The sequence below is a fragment of the Pleurodeles waltl genome, chromosome 9 (genome assembly GCF_031143425.1).
Source record: "Pleurodeles waltl isolate 20211129_DDA chromosome 9, aPleWal1.hap1.20221129, whole genome shotgun sequence".
NCBI lineage: Eukaryota > Metazoa > Chordata > Amphibia > Caudata > Salamandridae > Pleurodeles > Pleurodeles waltl.
In genome coordinates this window covers 1,037,194,338-1,037,206,574 of record NC_090448.1, presented here as the reverse complement: position 1 = coordinate 1,037,206,574, position 12,237 = coordinate 1,037,194,338, and positions in this window count along the sequence as shown.

The following is a 12,237-nucleotide window of genomic DNA, read 5'->3' as shown; positions in this document are numbered from 1 at the left end:
TTCCAATGTGGCTGTCTTTTAAGGGAATTTAGAGTGTGTTGTGGGCCAATGGGAAGGTGGACTATCCACCTCTCCTTCATTTTTTAGTTCATTTTTCCCTGGTGTCTACTGCGCTTTCTGTCTCATGGGGGACCAGAAGGAATGTTACATTTATTTACAGTGGGGAATACATGTTTATGTCCTGGGTGCCACTCTCCTACCTCCCTGGTTGTGTCTGTATGTGTCTTTTATTTAGTGTAAACACAAAAAAACAACTACATAATGCCACCATCCACTTTCCTCTCATCTATCTCAGCATTAACACCTTTCTGCTTTTTTTAGGCCTACAGGTGTGGCAAAAAGGTTCAATCTGTATGTATTTTTGGCTTTGGTTAACTGTTGAAAAATGGCCTTCTCTGAAGGCTCACACCAACCTTTTTTGCCGTGCTCCTCTTTTTCCTACCTCGTTTTTGTTGGCCTTTGGACCCTGAGCACTTTACCACTGCTGACCAGTGCTAAAGTGCATGTGCTCTCTTCTTAAAACATGGTAACGTTGGTTTATACACAATTGACATATTTAATTTACTTGTAGACCCATTGTAAAGTGGTATACCATATACCCAGGCAATGTCAACTAAAAGCTACTAGTGGGCCTGCAGCAGTGATTGTGCCACCCACTGAAGTAGCCATTGCCTTGCCTTGAGAGCCTGATGCATCGGAACCATGCTTTGCTGCCGCAGCAGTCTACAGTGACCAACGCATCCCTCAACTGCGTGGAGAAACCCCGCACATCACACTTTGGAACCAATGCATCACAGCTCCATTGCTTGTCTTCGGAACCAATGCATTGCCATCACTGCATGGGACAGATGAACACCGCCATCCCTACTAAGACCCGATCAATACACCTCACTGTGCATCTTGCTGTTGTGACCAGAAAAGGTACTTGGCTCCCTGGGCGGGTCCTGTAGCCAGCCTGCTCTCTATCGTGGCCAGCCCAAACTTTGACTCGACCCTGGTCCAGCACAACTTAAAGTAACCAATAAGAGCGCTATTTGATTCTCAGCGTTATTTTCCATTTATAATTTGAAAATTCAGGTCTCAACTTCTACTTAGTGGATTTTTGTTGTTCTAGTATTATTTGATTTGTAAAATCATAATCTATTTTTGTAACCTGGTATGGAATATTTTTGTGGTGTTTTCACTGTGTTACTGTATGAGTTAGTACACAAATACTTTACTTATTGCCTTCCATGTTAAGCCTGCCTGGTCTGTACCAAGCTACCGGACGATGACTACAGGATAATTTAGGTTATGTTGTTACTTACCCTAACTAAAATTGTGGCCCCGTACTTGGAGAGGGTGAATATCACTGCCAACCAGAGGCACAATTTCTAACAGCAACCATGTGTGGCCATGGACACCTTGTGCTAATTTTATCTCAGCCTTTGCATAGTTGCCTGCTTTTTCCCGATAATGGTTGTGAACATGGGATTTTCAGCAGGAGCACGGCTACTGTACAAGTAGAGCCTGGTGGTTACTGTCTGTGATGTATCTCCATTCAGGGACCTCACAAGCCACAGGAGGTCTCCAAGGAAGCTTGACTGTTTTCACCACATATCCCTTGACGTGTGCTCTGCTATGATGTGTAATTTTCCCCACTGTTCTGTCAGATCACCTGTTGTCGGTCGACATCAAACATTCAAAAAATGAAACCATCATCTTGAACATGGCCAGGTTCTGCCCATGCCATACATTTTCAAAATGAAGCTAATAGTGCACGTATATTGAACGTAAACATTTAAATAGCTTTGACATTTAGGTTCTGAGCCTGCAACACTGGTCTCTTTTGTGGGAACACCTTTGACTGATAAAGCATTTCATGTTAAATTATGTAATACAATTATAAAATGTGAATTATTATTCCATTTTTGGAGGTCTATCAATCACATAAACGACAGGCCAACGAACGCAGCTAGACCTTGATTGCGGAAATTGTGTTAATCCTGTTTTGGGTGCGCATGAACTGCACCGAGCACTATTGTTTGCTCCCGCAATTTGCATCAGGCAAAACCTGTTGCAAATCAGTGTAGGAGATTGCAGAAAAGGCCTGCCTGTGTATTTACTAACTAGCGAGTTCATGCGCAATTTGAACGTAATTCTCCATTCGAAGTTTTCAAATTTAAAACGGTGTGCAAAATGTGCATCTTCGAATGAGCAGACCCACTGTTAATGCAATTAGAGGATGCAGAATCCGAACCCAATTTTCCCGCGTCGTTTGAAATCAGGCCCTCTATACAGGAAAAGAGAAATACGTAAGAGAAAGTCATTCGATGTAAAATCTACATCTAATCTCCTGTGTAGTAGGGCAACCCGGTGACAATTTGCAACGTTAATTACATGTTTTTTTAAAAGTGAACGATTGATCGAAACGCGATCTCCAACATGAAACAGATGCATAAATTGTACAAAGGCCGCTTCACAAGTGATTTTGTTCTTTTGTCAGGGAAACCCACAGGTATTTTATCAGCGTCTGAAAGAAAAGATAGTCAAGCCAAATAACTAACTAACTTTCAGATAGATCAATATATTTTTTAAAGTGCAGAGTTCCTCAGTGCCATGACCTTCGAGTGTCATAAATCATGTAGTCTAAATTCAATAACCAATAGTTCTTGTCTGCCCTTCATTAAGAGTTGTCAATCCATCATGCCTGTTCTTGAAATACAATATGGACTTACACAACCAAGTGCTTTTGGTGAGGGAAGAGAAAGCTACAGAAAATATTTATTGTGAGTTTTCCAATAACTGACTAACAGGTATTTTTAAAACGAATCTGTAAGCCTGCTTGAAATTAAATAATACAGCCTACAAAAATCCATAATATAACAAATGTCCAATATTGATAAGCCAACAATCCAGGGATTTATTTAAGAGAATGAACTTTATTGTTGACAATAATGATAGGTATATTGTTTTCGTACATGGGGTGGGTACAATTTTTGTTATCTACATGAGAAATTAAATCATACCTGAAGAATGGTATTACCTAAACTCCTGAAACGGTTACACATCAATATTGAAATAAATTATGATATATTTTGCGTCACTGTTTAAATTACTATGATATGTTTGGAATCTTCAATAAAATGGGCATTTGTATTTTAATGTTTGTCCAACAAAATATTGGAAAATCATATTATGGTATTGAAAAGGTCCTGTGACACTTTGGCGCCTTTTGCTATGAAAATGGCCCACAGGGTTGTTGATGGTAAATAGATTTTATTATTCCTATGCCAAAGCTATCCCACTAAAGAAAACAGTGAAACAAAACGTCCTTTGTGAGTTCCTCAATCCTCTGAAAGAATATCCCACGCCCACTTTCTAGCTCTAGTTTTATTCACACTCAAGAAACAAGTAGGTACAAACTCGCTAAGTGACCTCAGTCGGACTCTAGAAAAAATGTTTAATTCGTGATATAGAGATAAATATAGCAAACCAAAGATTACCTCCTCATCTATATTCTCCGCCCCAATCCTTAACCATGAGATTCCTTCATCTACCTTAGATGCAATTCTTTTTTTTCCCCTGGGCTGAATCGATGGCTAGAACCCTGCCCCTTCCAGCCCTAGTTAAAAAATGAGGGACAAACCAAACTGTATCCTGTAATATCAAGCACAACTTTACTCTTAACAAAAGGCCGTATTAACGAGAGAGGAGGCAACCTGTGACTATTACGAGAACAAACTATGACTCTGTAGATAATCTGACCATAATCCAGACCATATCTACGCCACACATATTCCATTGTCTTTAGTAGGAATATCTAATCGATCAAAACCGCTGTACTTGGGAGAAAAGTCTGACAATAGTGTTGGTTGGTGTTTCATGAACATTCTCTAAATCTATGAGAGAGCGTAGCTTATATAATCTATATTAACATAAATGTTTATGAATTAATGTGTGATAATGTCGCATAGAAACTGTAATAGTAATCCTGCTTAAACGTGCACCTGAAATGTGGCCACGGGGAGTGGCCGCCAATGCATATGTAGACTAATAATGATGACTAAAATGTTTATGTATCAATATATTGAGTAAGTTTATACTAATTAGCAATAATTGTGTTATTGAATTTGTGCTGAAATCCTTATAGGCCTTAAATTAGCATGAGCCGAAGCTTAGCTGCTTGACTCTCCTATTAAATATATTTTTCCTATCTTGCAGTGTGCTGACTCACAAAAGGGCACGATCTTTGTTTTTCTTCAAACTAGAAGACGAATGTAACCATGCTAAATCCGTTCCCATGAGTTTTTCATTGCTTGTAGAATGATGTTAAAACAAAATGAAACAGTGTAGATTAATGTAATGTACAAAGTCATTCAAACCGGTGAAGACAATGGAGCTACTGACCAAAAGATGTGCAAAGAATTATAGAAAGATGAAATCATACCGGATGTGCCACCTCTGAAGACATCGAATAGGAAAACCAATCAGAGACTTGTAAAATAATATGGGATGAAAGAGTAGGTGACCTAATGTGTTTTCTGATAGGTTAAAGATAGTGGGGTAGAACAAATGTCCAATAACATTTTGGGGGAATGTACCACGAAAAAGTTATAAAAACCCATGACACGGGGAGCCATTTAGAATTAGGTAGGGAATGCTATTGATTTTATCCAGAAACTTTGTCACTCTGTTTGGTGATTTACTTGGTTTTACTTAAACCATCCTTTTCCTTAGATTGCCCATTTACACTTTACCTCCTTATGAAGGAAGTGCCCTTTTTGCCCCGGAGCTGAGTTTTGACAGATGCCGAATAGACTGTGGTCCTGAAGACGAAGACTGAACCTGCGTGCTGACCTAATCTTTGGAGGGTAATTATGACAATGCATATATGATTTGTTTGTTTGTTTTTCCTTTCTAGGTACCAACTGCTTACTTTTGACAGAGACCATAGTTAGAGGTTTTCCAAATTGGTGTTCTAAATCGTTTTGCATGAAGCCCAACATGCTAATGCTAATCAGTGGTTAGGACAGGTGTTCACTAAACTGACGCAAATAGACAAATGACTGAATCTATGCTTTGTTGAACTGACGCGTTATTGACACTCTGCTAAATTGATCTATGTTCACGCCGTGTTATGTTCTGATGTTTGTGATTCTCGCTTTAATGAAATCTTACCAAAGTTGCCATATCGTGACTATGCTATTATGTTTCTTGGTTTTGAGATTGACGCACCTGCTTTTAGATTTGTAAACAATAGGGAATAAAACTCATAAAATTCTACTAAACTGGTGTGGTTATTCATGACTGAAAGGTCATGGTAGTGTTTTGAATTGATTAATGACTTTGACTAAAGTGAAATGTATTGTTGTGATAAATATTGATGACATCATAGATGTATTGATTGACATATTGATTAGCTATCTCGTCCTAAGGTGTCTCTCAACTGGGTCAAAAGATTCATTGGCCTAAAACGAGTCCTAATGTGTAATAAATTATCATAAAGGGACGCGTTAACACCTACAAATTGAAAATAAAAAAAAGGTTTGTTAGAAATGGGGTTTCTGGTTGGTTAGGGTATGCACCTAAGCCAGGCAGAACCCACCCACTCTAGTCAGGGTAAGGGAGTTAAACATCCAAGATAACCCCTGCTCACCCCCTTGGTAGCTTGGCACGAGCAGTCAGGCCTATCCCAGAGGCAATGTGTAAAGCGTTAGCACAACACACACAACACATGTGACACACTATCCCCACCACCAAGGAAACACAACACCAAGTTCTATGAAAATATACTGTATTGTATACAACACAATTATTAGATGAGACACAACATGTCAGTAATATCCTGCTACCTTAGCAGTTGTCAGAATGTTACACATTAGTTACTCTGCGGAACGAGCATTAGTCAGATATAACACACAGGTTACTTAGTATTCTACAACAGTATTCTACATATATAAAGCATCATAAAAATAGGTAGGCAACATATAAATCAATAATGTCCATATAGAGACATATATATGTCCTTTGAAAGTACCTGGTTTTCATGGTGAGGCACCTCCAGTGCCATGAGGAGATTACATAGGGGGCCCCCGGCGCTTCTGTGTGCAAAAAAGGGGGCCGTTCACACCAGGGGTGAGAAGGACGGCACACACCCCCACTGGTTCCTTAATATCGGGCCCCTCCTGGGGCCCGTGATCTTAGAGGGCCTCCCTGGGCCTCAATTGGCCCTCCAGAGGGGGGCCAAAGCCAGCACCAAGTTTGGGGAAGGAGGGAGTGCTAGGCACCCCCTCTGGTTATACAACGGGCGCCTCCTGGGGCCTGTGATATCTGGGGGCCCCCCAGGCCTTCACTGGCCCTCCTACGTGGGGGGAGCCAAAACAATGCCACCAGCCCACAAGGGGCCACAAAGGGGGACTGGTGGCACAGGTGACCTCTGGCGAGGCTTCTGCCCCACCTTCCGTCTCTGAAAATGCCTTTGGGGCTCCGGTGGGGCCGGGGGTAACCTCCGATAAGGCTTCCTTCCCGCACTAGTCCAAAAATGCATAAAGGGGCCCGGTGGGGCAGGGAGCCTCCGATGAGGCTTCCTTCCCCGTCTGGCTCTTAACACAAGGGAGAGCCGGTCTGGCCCCCAGCAGCGGGTAGGCACCAAAGTAGGTGCCTGCTTGTGCCCCGGGGACGCTCCTGGGAGCGTGCTTGCCCCGGGCGCACGGAAGGAGCACATTCACTCATTTCCTTTCTGTTTGTGGTGCCCCAGGGGCACCGAGGACAGTGCGACTCAGGCGCACTTGAGTAAACAGAAGCTGGGTCGCGGTGGTGAATCCTAAATTGGCACAAGCACTTCTCAAAGTGCTGGGGACAAATTATAGATCCCAGGTTGTGGTGGTGATATTCACTGTTGTAGAGCACTTTTCAGAGCACAGGGGTACACAAAGAAAGCGCTTTCAAGGCACTTAAGGGCATGACAGCAAAGTGCTCTCCAGGTGCTATGCAGATTGTTACAGGGGTCCAGGGCCACAGCACCAAGCACCTGGGGACAAGTCCAAGGAAGAAAAGAGCACAGGTGGCAGGGCTCAGCAGCAGGCCAGCACAAAGGGTTGCAGTCAGTAGCAGTTCCTCCTAGTGACCCAGCATGTCACAGGTCAGCACAGCAGCAGCAGTCCATGGCGGTTCCTGGGGAGTCCCTCCAGCAGTCCTTGTCCAGTTCCAGGTAAGTTCCAAAATGTCACCAAATTGTGGGGAAAACTCCCCTGTACTTATACTCATTTTTACAGTGTTTTACAAAGGAATGGGAGAGGAGGTTCCAAACAGTTACAACTGGTTCTGGGGGAGCCCCCTCTCTGCTCCAGCACAGGCTCCCAACATCAGTTGGGGGTAAACAACCCTATTGTGTGGGGCCAGGGCACAGCCTTTACAAATGTAGGTGTGCCCCGCCTCTCCCTTCTCTCAGCCCAGGAATACTATTCAGTATGCAGATGTACCTCTGTGACACCTCCACCCTACCTGTGAACAGGCTGTCTGAAAAGTCTGCACAAAGCCCAACTGTCACTCTGCCCAGAAGTAGATTGGAGTCAAGCTGCAAAACACTAGAGTCATAAACCCAGAGAAATGCTCACTTTCTAGAAGTGGCATTTCTGTAATAGTAATAAAAATCCACTTACACCAGGAAGCAGCATTTCTCATCACCATTACAACCATACAAAACATGCCTACGCTACCCCTCATAAATCAGACAATACCGATTACACATAAGGCAGGGCATTTCTAATGCAATCCTATGAGAAGGCAGCACTCACAGCAATGAGGCACCAAGTTAGGCTGTTTGTCACTACCAGGACAGGCCACGCAACCTGGCACATGTCCTGCCTTCTACATACATATCACCCTACTCATTGGGCTAGCTAGCACCTACCTTAATGATGACTTACATTTAGTAAAGGGGAGTTCTTGGCCTGGCAAGTACATTCAGATGCCAGGTCCCTGTGGCAGAAAACTGCGCACACAGTCCCTGCGCTTGCAGGCCTGGGACAGGTTAGAAAGGCTACTTCAGTGGGTGGTGCAAGCAGCGCTGCAGGCCCACTAGTAGCATTTAATTTATAGGCCCTGGGTATAGAGATACCACTGTACAAGGGACTTACAGGTAAATTAAATATGCCAATTAGGTATAAACCAATCATTTTGACTTTAGATGGGAGAGCACCCTCACTTTAGCACTGGTCAGCAGTGATGAAGTGCTCAGAGTCCTAGAGCCAACAGCAAGAAGTCAGAAAAAATAGGAGGGAGGAGGCAAAAAGTCAGGGGATGAACCTGCCACATGGGGCCAGGTCCAACAGGTATCATTCAACATTGATCACAGTAGCTGTTGGAACAAGTTATGAGTGCATGTAATAATTTTATTAGCATTTTGCAAAATACAATCAAAGTTGAAGCACAAAAAACTCACATGATAAACAAACTATGCTAAGAATAATGCATTTTTCTATATACATACAGCGAGCATCCATAAATCATGTTGCTTTCTTGCTTATGAAGGGTATGCAGGTCAATCAACTGCCTGTCAGAGTATAAAGTTATCAAAGTTTTAACATGTTATGTGATTTTAAGATTATTTGTAGAGCACAATATCACCTGGGAGGGACTCCTGATGCTGAGCAGGTATAAGATTAGCCTCCCCGGGGGTAATCAAGAAGCAAGAAGCCAGATGTTCAGTAGGCCTGGGCGAAGTTTGCGGAGTAACACTGCGAAGTGCTGACAAAACTCTGCCACACTTTTCAGAGTTCCACAAGCAGTGAAGTTTTGGTAAGTTGCGCTGTTCGTTGGCTGATTTTCAGTGACAGGAGTTTCTCCTGCACTTTAAAATCAGTGCGAATGCATCACAGGGAGTGCCACAGGTCGCGAACTTATTTCTGGCGCTCAAGTGCATTTTATACTCAAGCTGCATCTTCCTCAATGCAAGAGGCAGCTTTCTCAATGTGAGCTGTAGTGACCTGCCACAACCGCCCACGTTTAGAAATCTTGATCGCCAGCTTAGCGATTTCTCTCGCTCGCCAACTTAACATTGGCGAGCTGCCCAAGAGAAAAAACTCTCCTCCGCGTCACTTAGTGGAGTTTTTCACAACTCCATTTTCCGTACAGAGCAGGGAGTGGGGAAAAGTATGTGAACTCCACCACCAGATCGGAAATCTTCACCCACCCCTATTATTCAGCTTCTTGCATAACTCAAGATGTGAGGAAAAGGCTCTGATGTGTAACACCAGGTTTTGTTCCGTTCTTTAGCAGCAATGTGGGGAAAACTGAACCACTGGATCAAGTTCTGCATATGTGAGGGATGTATACAAGAAGAAGTCTTGCCAAACAAAGGTATTTGGATGGTTTGATAAAAGATTCATGGCTATTGAGGAAGGCTGGGCCAGTGTTGTGTGGTGCCCTGAAGGGTGAGTGAGGATGTTGAACTGTGTGTGATTGTGTATAGAGAGCCAGTGGAGCTCCTTGAGGTGGGATATGGTGTGAGCATGTTGTGGGGCTTTGAAAGTGATTCTGGATAATGAGTTCTGAATGTTTTGTATGTGTCTGATGAGTTGTTTGTTGATCTTGGCATACATGGTGTTTCTGTAGTCTGGCTTTCTAGTAAAGAGGGCATATGTAATGGCTTTGCAGGTACAGTTCAAGTCCCATTTGAAGACTTTCCTCAGCATCTTCAGGGTCTAGAATTATTAGGCCTTGACAGATTTGATTTGGGTGCTCATGTCGAGTATGCTGTCACTGATGATCCTGACGTTTCCGGGATGGATTTGGGCCCTAGTTCAGCTGGCCACCATGTATAGCTCCATGGTGAGGTGTTCTTCCCGAAGAGTATGACTTCTTTCTTGACAGTGTTCAGTTTGAGGCAGTCAGTTTTCATTGCGTCATCCAGTAGGCGACTTTGTTAATCTATGCTCTGAACTTGGTCTGGGAGTTGGGAGTCTTGTCTGATATGGAGAGTATGAGCTGATTATTGTCAGCACAGGAGAGGATGTCAATGTCATGGGAGCATATTATTCTTTCAATTAGAATCATGTTTACGTTGAAGAGTGTCAGGCTAAGAGATTATTCTTGTGGTTATTTGTAGATGAGGTTGTGGACTTTGAGGTATTGGGAGTCAGACTAATTGCCTGTGTCCTGCAAATCAGGAAGGAGCAGATCTATCTGAGAGTAGTTCCTTGGAATCAAGTTTTGTGCAGGTGTTGGATGAGGATCAGTGGGATACAGTGTTGAATGCAGCAGAGTACCAGGAGGAGGAAGGTAGCTATATCTAATCTGTCCAGGATATTGCGGATGTCACCTATGGCAGTGATGAGTCTGTTTCTGTGCTGTGGGTGTGTCTAAAGCCAAGCTGTGTGATGTTGAAAAGATGATGGTGGCCGAGATGGTTGATAAGTTTCTCTAGGACTTGTCTAATTACAGGAGCAGGGAGATCTTTCTGTAGTTACAGAGTGTTGGTGAGTTGGCAGTGGCTTTCTTGAGCAGGGCAGACCTATGATGTCTTTCTATGTGTCCAGGATGGTGGCAGCATTCATGATACGGGTGAGTGCTTCACTGACTGGTTGAAGGCCTCTGGTAAAGGCTTGGTGGGGAAGGATACAAACGGACCCGACAGTGGATAGAATGCCAGGTGGCAGGAGTTTCTTCTGTAGTGATGGAGGGCCACATGGTCAAAGTCAAATTTTAGGAAGAGACGGAGAGTCAAGTTCCAAAGTATATTGGTTCGATTGAGGATCAAAACTGCTGTGAATAGAGGTTATTTTTTTCTGATGATGAACAGTGAGAGATTACTGTAGAGGTTCTGTGATGGGGTTATGGTATTGGGGAGACTGCTGGAGAGGTGAAGCATTTTATGATGGTGATGATCTCTTTACTCTGTTGGGGTTGGTGTGTCTGGAAGTATTGTGTGTTTGGTGTTGAGATGTTTTGGCGGTAGCATCTGAGGATGGATTTGAAGGAGTTTCTGTACCATGAGCTCTTGAGCCACTGTTCATCTGCATCGCTGTTGTTTGCAGTGGAGTATTTTTAGCCTGAATTCTTCCATTTACTAACTGTTTTCTGGTCTGGTTATTGTGGTATTGCTGGGCTTGAAGGGGGCAAAGGTGTTGGCCTAGGTGGTACTTCAGTTTTTGAAGTTGTTGATGGATTTGGGTAGGTTGCTGCTGAGTTCAGGCCTTTGTAGTCACAGTACTGTAGTCTAGTCTTCCTCTGGGATGTCATTACAGTTTTGGTGGGCTGCCCTGTCAATGGCAGATCTGTGGTTCTGACCCCACCGTGCTGCAGTGTTTTCAAATGCCCACCTGCTTCTGCATTTGCATGCACCTACACACTGCATGGCTTCACTGCTGCGCTTCCAGATGCTGTGGAAGCCCAATGAGGAGGGGCAAGTGACCTACTGGGGTGAGAGTCTCTGTAAAAAGATTTGAGGAGCAAAGCAAGAGCAAAGGGGTAAAACTGCAGAGCTGGCACTTGAGTGAGCACACCTTCGCCTTTTGAGGTGGGAACATATGGGGCATGGAGGTGGTGAGGGCATCTCCCCACCACTATGTTTCAGCCCCTCAGGGAGCCAGGGGGGTTGATGCACAGTAGGCTGGGGGTGGTTGTCTGCACTTCTGGGCCTCATGCCCAGTGCCCATCTTTGGTTTATTTTGGTTTCCAAGGCCTGGTAGCCACTATCCTCTAACCATCCACCATACTGGAATCTGTTTATTTGAATGGAGTGAGCCTCATTGCTCCAACTGGCATTCTAATTAGTGTCTGCCCGATTAAGGTGTGGTGTGGTGGTGGCTGCTGTAGGAACGTGGAATATTTTGTGGGTGGGGGTTAGTTCTCAACATGTAATACTCTCAGAATACCCTAAAGATGGTCCTTGAACTCACATTAAATAAAACCTTGGATCAGTCCTAGCAGTATGGCAAAGAGCAGTCACGCTTTACTAGAGTAATATGTCTGAAGTATTTCAGAGCACCAACATGGGCGATAAGCAATTGGCATGACTCAAAAGAAATCCGACCCAAGTCTAAAAAATAGAGCTTATTTCTATCTTATTTTAGGCACCAAAATTAACAGATTTGCATCAGTACAACTAAAGTTATTGCTTTTAGAAGAAAAATTAAATCACAGCAAAAATTGACATTTAAACGTTACATTGCAGTAATTGAAGAATAAAGACTAGTGACAATCGGCCTCTGCGAGGTTGAGTGATGTGGAGCCCTTGTAGGGTCAACAGTAAGT